This window comes from Delphinus delphis, chromosome X (assembly GCF_949987515.2).
Source record: "Delphinus delphis chromosome X, mDelDel1.2, whole genome shotgun sequence".
Classification (NCBI taxonomy): Eukaryota; Metazoa; Chordata; class Mammalia; order Artiodactyla; family Delphinidae; genus Delphinus; species Delphinus delphis.
In genome coordinates, this window is record NC_082704.1 from 51,744,953 (window position 1) to 51,753,196 (window position 8,244).

The 8,244-nt window shown below is 40.1% G+C and overlaps 1 pseudogene; it reads right to left on the reverse strand.

Annotated features, from left to right (window-relative positions):
- Positions 1-6,606: 6,606 nt before the first annotated feature.
- LOC132418535 (small ribosomal subunit protein mS38 pseudogene) lies at positions 6,607-7,203 on the reverse strand (annotated as a pseudogene).
- Positions 7,204-8,244: the final 1,041 nt, after the last annotated feature.

Below are 8,244 nucleotides of genomic sequence, written 5' to 3' on the forward strand. Positions count from 1 at the left end.
AAATGAAGTTGGGAGGGCTATAGTAAACAAAGAGTTCCTGGTTTTTACTTGGCTGAGCTCTTTCCAAGAAAGAGATTAAATCTTTCTTCTTTCTCTTGGGCTTTGCTATTGTCACAGTGTGTGAAAGCTTCCCTTTCTGGTCTCCTGACTCTATTTAAATTGAGATTTCTATTTATTTATTTATTTACTTATTTATTTATTTACATTCCTCCTTTTCATCAAGATTTCTCTGAAATCGTCACTGATCAAGAGTCAGCTTTGTAGTTCCAGTGGCTTTTTCTTTTTTGTTCCTCAATGTCAGAAAGCAACTTTCCTGTGTGTAGTGTCTCAAATTAGAGGGAAAGTATGCAGAATGGAAACTTATTAAGGTCACATTTGGGTAACAAGGAAGAATAGGAGGGAGAACTCTCAGGCACTTTTCATTTAAAGCCTATACATTATCAAAATTACAGATAATCTGAAGGGTTATGCCACCATCAAAGTTTGGCTACAAACTTCCAACATGCCTGATGCAGATATTTTAAGAAAGCTATCTCATGAGATATCATCTGCTTCAGTTCTGGGAAATCTTTACTTTCAGGTCACCAGATGATGTGAAGTTGTGTCATGTGAATCCAAGAGTCTATTCCTTGAAGTTTGGTGGCACAAGGGTAGGTTAGCAATACCTGAGAGGGGCCTTTCCAGAGAGGTTGAAGAGTTCTTCTGGTGTTTTTTTCTTTTCCAACAGACAAGATCTCCTGGATGCAAGATGAGATGTTTAAGTTCTTTATCTCCCAAAAATGGACTGTTAAAAGATTGCTCTAACAAAACATGGTTATTTTTAATAAAAGAAATTAAGGCTTCAAAATATTGGAGTATCTCTCCTTTAATCAGTTGTGTGGCAAAATCAGCAGGAGCCAAGTGCATTGGGCTTCCTGTGACTATCTAAAAGGGTGAGAGTTTATGAGTTTCAGAAGGGGTGAATCTAAGATTTAGTAAACCAATAGAAATATTTTCAGCTAATGTATTTGGAGGATAAAAATTTTGCCACTAGAGTCTTAATATGCCACTAGCGCATTTCACTAAACCAGAGGATTGAAGGTGGTAAGTGCAGTGAAATGTTGTAAAACTGGGTAAAGGGAAAAGACTTATCAAAGTACCTGGACAGTAAAATGGGTTATTTGATCACTATAAAGTTTGAGAGGAGTTTCTCAGGTAGTGACAATCTTTCCCAAGAGAACTTAAGCCACAAAAAAAGGCAGTAGCTTATCTGTATGGGAAGGCTTCGGTCCAGTGTGAAAACATACAAACAAATGACTAAAACTTATTTATAACCATGAGATGAAGGAAGTTGTATGAAATCTAGTTGCCACACCTTGAATTGTCCATTAGACGGTTTAAAATGTCCAGGAGCAGTACAAACCGGCCTTCCTGGTTTAAATCTTGGATAAGTGGGACAAGTAAAGTAGGCAATTTTTGTGGCCTTGTTAATGTTTCTCCAATATTCTTTAAGGTTATTATTTTGTTAGTAGACCAATCGTTTATTACATGTACAGTGGTGAGAAGCGGGGATTTCAGAGTCTCCAGCAAGACTGGGCTCTTATTTGATCCAGAGCTTCCTCTTTTTATTAAACCAACAATTGTTGAATTTTGAATCTTGTTTTTACTTTCGTGAGGCCAATTGTTGGGGTTTTCTACCGAGTTTTCTGTTATCATTTGGGGAAATATCCCTTTGAACTAAGACAGAGATTTGGCTGCTTTTGGTCCCTTAAATGTTAGCATTCCTTGCATAAATGTCAGCAAGATGATTTTCTTTAGCTTCCAGAGAGTCAAGTTTAGCATGACCTGGGATCTTAATAATAACAAAGCAGCAGGTTAAAATGTTACATTCAAATATTCCCGAACATAGGGGGCATTTCAAATTTTATTTCCACTGTGAATAAGGAGGTCATTTTGCATTCACAGCACACCCACATATTGAGCTACTCCAAAAACATATCTACTATCAGTATAAATATTTGCCGTTTTGTTTTTGGCTATAGTACAAGACTGAGTAAAAGCCTATAATTCAGCCTGTTGGTCTGAAGTAGCCATAGGTAAAGATGCTGCCTGAACAATATCAAAGGGGCTACAATAGCACACCCAGCACAATATTTGCCTTTGTCACCTTTAAAATAAGAATCATCAGTGAACCAAAAGAAGTCAATGTTACCCAAACAAATTTCCTGTAGATCATTACAAGAATCCAAGAGGTCATCCATCAACATGAAGCAGTTGTGAGAATCTCCATTGGCAACAGAGGGGAGAAGAATAACAGGATTAAGGTTATTACAACATAAAAGAGTTATGTGAGGAACAGTTAACAAAAGGACTTCATAGGAGGTGAGGCTGCTGACTGAGATATGTTGAGTGTGATGAAAATTCAGGAGAAATTCTACTATATGAGATACAAAAATGGTTAAAGGGGATCCCAAAACAATGATCTCAGTGGCCTTTATGGCTCTAAGGTAAGGGGTTTTCCCCATGCTACAGGGTCCAGTTGATGGCTATAATATCCTACAGGTCCCCGTGTTTGGGGGTAAGTAGCTCAAAGGGCATTCTCTTTCTTTTCACATACAAAAGGGAAAAAGGAAATCTGATCATTGGAATGCCCAAGAGCATGTGGGTTTATAAAACTCTCCTTTAAGGCCTTGAAGACTATGTAATCCAGTTCTACCCATACAATTGAGTGGGGGTTGTTACTGTTGAATAAAATATATAGAAGTTTGACCATAAGAGAAAATTTGGAATCCAACTTTGGCAAAAAAACAACTAGCTTAAGGAAACTTTGCAGTTAGTTCTTAATTTTGGGTTTTGAGACCCTTGGGATACCATGAAGTCTATCTGGATCTAAATGTAGCCCTTGTTCTGATATTAGATACCTAGGTATCAAAACTGGGTTTAAGCAAGCTTCAATTTTTCTTTGGCGACCTTATGTCCCTCTAAGGCTAAATGCTTTATTTAGCAAGTAGATGGTGTCCTGTGGATGTCTCCTTTGGGGAAGCTTAAGAAGGTGAGCAAAGAATCAAAAGAGCAAATAATCTACATATTGTAACAATGTAGAAAATCTAACGAACTTTATTTTATTATATCAGCATTCAGTATTGGGGAAAAATAAGGTTTCTCAGTAAAACTCTGAAGCATTACTATCCAGGTGAATTGTTTTTTGTTTGCTTGTTTGTTTGTTTTCCTGAGTGAAGGCAAAAAGGCATTGTCTAGCTTCATTTTTCTGGAATACTAAAGAATGTTCTGCATAAATTAATTACAGTAATAAATTTAATTTTGCTGAGAATGGATGTTAGTAATGTATGTTAGGAGCAACAGGATGTCAAGGATAACAATGTGGTTTATTGTCTGGAGGTCCTGGACAAACCTCTACCATCAGCACTTAGGTTTTCTCACCAGTAAAATGGGAGTGTTAAAGGGACCAGTATAAGGGATAATGAGACCTTGAGACTTGTAATCTTCTATTATAAGCTTTATGACTGTGAATACTTATAGGGTATTGATTAATTCTGGGAAGAGGATTTGAGGGGTCTTTTTGAATATTGATGAGAGGTGCACTGTGAATTTTCCCCATATCAGTTGAAGATTTTGCCCATTAGGACAGTGGTAGCTTATTCAATAGGGACAAATATTCAGTGTTTCCAGAATCAGCTTTAGTACCATCAGAGATGGAGCAAATAAAAGATGTCAAAGAGTTATTTAATTCACCAAGTTGGTTATTTTGATGACTATTGTCAAGTTCTAGCATTATTTCCCTCTTTCAGGAGAAAGAAATCCTGGCATAATACTTTAAGAAGTCTTGGCCTAAGAAATGGATAGGGGTGGGGGAACTAAGGGAAAAATGTGTGTATCTCTCAGAAGGCCTAAACAAAAAGGAATGGGTTCAGAAACTTTTTGAGGTTCACCAGAGATTCCCACTATTTAAACTATTTTAGTACTCACAGACAGGGGCTATATTCTAGTAGGGGATTGTAGCACCAAGAGTATGGCTCTGGTGTCAGTTAGGACTGGAAGTGATTAATCCCCAATCTGGAGTAACGTTTTTCCAAGCCAATTAACAGGGAGGATTTGGAAGTGTTCCTGTAGTTCCTTGAAGCCACACCACTGAAAATTGGGAGAACATTGGAAAGGCTGGTTAGAGGGCTGAAGGTGCCTAAAGCACTTAAATTTGTAACAATCTTGGTCCCAATATCCTGGCTGTTTGCAATAATAGCTGAAACTGGGAGGTTTTGGGTTTTGTTTATGAGTCTTCATTTGCTGGAGTTGAAGATTAATCATTTTGGTGGTCTTCTTTATAGGTAATTCATCTAGGGTGCAAGAGAGCTGGTTTGTCAGATTAACTAAATCAGGAGTGGACATAGTTTCCCATTCTATCCCAGGTCTTTTTACTAGAAAGGAAAGGTCCTAATTCAGCCCTTTAATAAACATAGAGCTAAAAACCACCTGGGTGGAATCAGCGTCTGAAGGATGACCAGAATTTTTTTAAAAAAAACAATGTGAATTTGATTGTAATATTCATAAACAGGTTCATCAGATTTTTGTGTGCAAGTCCAAATTTTGTTCCAATCAGCAGGCTTTGGAAAAGCCCCAGAAATTACTTGATGAAGTCAACTAGCAATTGCTCTAGCCTGGTCATATAATAAGATAGTGGGCTTGTTTCCCGATTGTAATTCTAGAGAGCTTTCAAAATTTTTCCAATTAGTGGTTTTCATACAATTCTTCCCCTGACCTTTGTATTATGTATATAATACAAAGCATATAAACTAGCTGATATTAAGTCAGAGAAACCAGGTTGATAAGTTTGAATGACTATATTAAATTCCTCAGCAAATCTGTGAGGATTTTGATTACTTTGGGAAGATCTTTGACTATGGTTCACAGTTCAGCTTTAGACCAGGGATATAGGAAATTAAGGGTTTAGTGTCTGAATCATCAGAAGGCTTAATTTTTAAGGAAGACGTTCTGATAAAGTCAGAGGAAAAGGAATTGGGGAGAGTTTCAGAGAAAAGAAATTTAGTGAGAGAATTAGTATCGGGGAAACTAAGGGTATAGAGTAGTAAGGGAAGGAGGAAGATGATGCTGGGTGTAGAGTTAGGCCACAAAATGCTGAAAAAGAAAGTCAAGATGGTACCAGAGTCAGAGCGTTGGACAAAAAAAAGCCATGGAATAAGAGCCTGAGGTTTTCAGAGCCATTCTATCTTTCTTCATTTATATGTTTGCTTCAGTTAATTTTATTTTATTTTATTCTTTTTAATAAGTGATTATTCATTTTTTTATAAATTTAATTATTTTTGGCTGCATTGGGTCTTTTCTGCTGCACACGGGCTTTCTCTAGTTGCAGCGAGTGGAGTCTACTCTTCGTCATGGTGCGTGGGCTTCTCTTTGTGGTGGCTTATCTTGTTGCGGAGCACAGGCTCTAGGCATGCAGGCTTTAGTAGTTGTGGCATGTGGGCTCAGTAGTTGTGGCTTGAAGGCTGTAGAACACAGGCTTAGTAGTTGTGGCACACAGCCTTAGTTGTTGCATGACATGTGGGGTCTTCCTGTACCATGGCTAGAACCCATGTCCCCTGCATTGGTGGGGGGATTCTTAAAACTGCACCACCAGTGAAGGCCTGCCTCGGTTAATTTTAAATTTGTATTTTGCAGAAAGGGAATTATAGACTTTTGCTAATATTGGAAAACCTCAAAATAACAATAGAAATAAGCAGTCACTCAGTTTTGGAAACTTTTGAGCTGTTGTAGTCCAATTTGCTTTTAAGGAACTTAAGTTTGGGGATTTTGAAAGTTCTCCATGATGGCCATTGGTATTATAAATTGCCTTAGGTCAGGTAGGTTCATTTAGTTAGAAAGCACATGAGGAAGGGCCATGGTTTTTAAACATAAAATTGTCTGGAAGCCCTATAGGGGGTGCATCCTCAAAATATTTAGATGACTGGAATCTTGTTTCCTTTAGAATAAAAGAATAATTTTCACACAGCTTAAACAGCTCAATACAAACAGCTTGTACCTCAAACAGCCTGTAAACATAATACCTACCAGTTATAAGAAAACAGCTTGGTCTCAGAGGAGCCAGGCCAAAGGCTTTCCAACCCATTTCCATAGGACAGCCCCTAATCCAAAAGAATAGGCTTAATGCTGAGAAACTGGTACAGTTTTGTGTAACAACCCCTTTTCCTAAAAGAAAGGTTTGAAGGCTAGCCAGTTTTAGAAGAAACAGCCTGTTTCCAAAGGGAATGGGCCAGAGGCTGGCCAGTTTCAGTTAAAACAGTCTGATCTCTAGATCAGACCAACGTGCCATATGAGTACTTCAATACAGAACAAAGCCTTAACCAGAAAAAAAAAGAGAAACCTTTAAATAGATCCTGAATAAATCCTGGAAAGCTTCAAATGCATAGAAGGCATGAGCTCAGATACAGTAGAAAGACATACCTTCAAACTCCGAGGTTGGCAAGAAAAGCAGTGAGCTATTGGATTTCAATTTTTGTTTTTATTTTTTTATTTTTTTTTTTAAGCTGAGTTCTCTGAATATTTATTACAATGGGTCATCAGCAGTAACAGGGCTGGGGGAAAGACACACGAGGCTCATTTGCCCTTCAGGTAGATCTTGGGTGTCTGCCAACCTGGGGGCTTCCTTCAGGCCCGCCTCCCGCCAGATGCACCTCAGGTGTCTCTCCAACTTCATCTGCTTCCGATTCAGGTGTCCTTCCCTGACTTTTTGCCACAGGTACCAGGTCCTTTTGACCAGCTTGTGTTACTTGTGATGATTCCACTTCTGCCGGTGGATCTTGAGCACATTTTTGCACTGTATCTGGGGTGCATCCCAGACCTCCTTACCACTCTGCTCGACCCCTTCCCCCACCTGGCTGGTGGACACTCATAGAGTTGGGCTAGAGACACAGTCCCTGGGGTCCCAGCGTCCAGTCTGGGCAGGGGGTAGTGAACAGTCAGCCAGCCCTCCAGGGGGCTGATGGACATCTTCCTGGGGACCCGCATCTCCTCAAGCTACATGTGGACCCACCTGCCAGGGAAGGAGGCAACCCCACTTGGGCCTGTTGGTTGTGTGCTGTAGCGAGGCCTGCAGTCATGCCTGCCCAGCACCCCAAAGACAGGCCAGGGCGCACTGCAGCCTGCCCAGGGAACAGCCTTGAGCAGCTGGGAAGTCAGACACACCACGAACATGGTCTGTGTGTAGTGGCACCCCAGACGCTCAGAAGAGCCTCCCTGAGCCTAACTTCACCCCGAGGCACCCACCGGTTGGGTGGTGTCGACACTCCGGTCTTAGGACCCGAGCCCCAACCGGCTGCGTCCACCTCGGCTGTCCCTGGAGCCCACGCGCCGCAGCCTCACATCGACTCTTCCCAGACGCAGCCGGGAGACTCAACTGACCATTCCGCTGCCGCCAATTTGGGGTTTTGCACCTGTTTGCTCACCAGCCATGGAGCCTTTAAGGGTCTTCTCTGGTCCCCTTATAGGCCACCGAAATATTGACATAAAACAAATAGACTGCAAGATTTTTCTCCAGGAAAAATGGGTTTATTCTGCATCAACAGAGAACTGCTATTTAGGAGTCTGCAACCATATAGAGTCAGTGCAAGTCCTCGCAGAGCAAGGAGGGAGAACACCTTTATAGAGAGAAATAAGAAGTTGGGGGAGTTATAGTTTACAAGGCGTCCATGGCTTTTTATTGGCTGAGTCCTTGCCAGGAAAGAAGAGGAGTCTTTCTTCTTTTTGTTGGGCTCTGCAATCATCACATGGTGTGAGAGCTCTCCCTTCTGGTCACCTGACTCTAATTAAGGTTTTTGTTTATTAAGTTTTCACAACCTCAACAGTAATTAGAGAGATTAGAAATAAAGTGTCACTAACATGTCACCTTAGAATTATTAGAGGGCAAAAGTAGAGGATCAAATAATTTGAAATGTTGGTAGGAATCTGGGGAACCATAAACCCTCATATATAGTCAGTGGGAATTTAAACTGCTGTGGATGTTTTGAGGCACTATAGCAATATTCAGTAAAATTGAGGATGCTTATGTTTGAGCAATTCCATGACTGGGAAATATATTAAAAAATAAATAAAATAGACTTTTGCCAGGTGCACAAGGAGCTATGTTTTAGTTTGTTCATTAGTTTAATTTGTGGTAACAGAGAGTTGGAGACAACCTAGGTGTCCATCTATAGTGGAATGAATGCATGAAATGTATATACAATGGATTGTAATGCG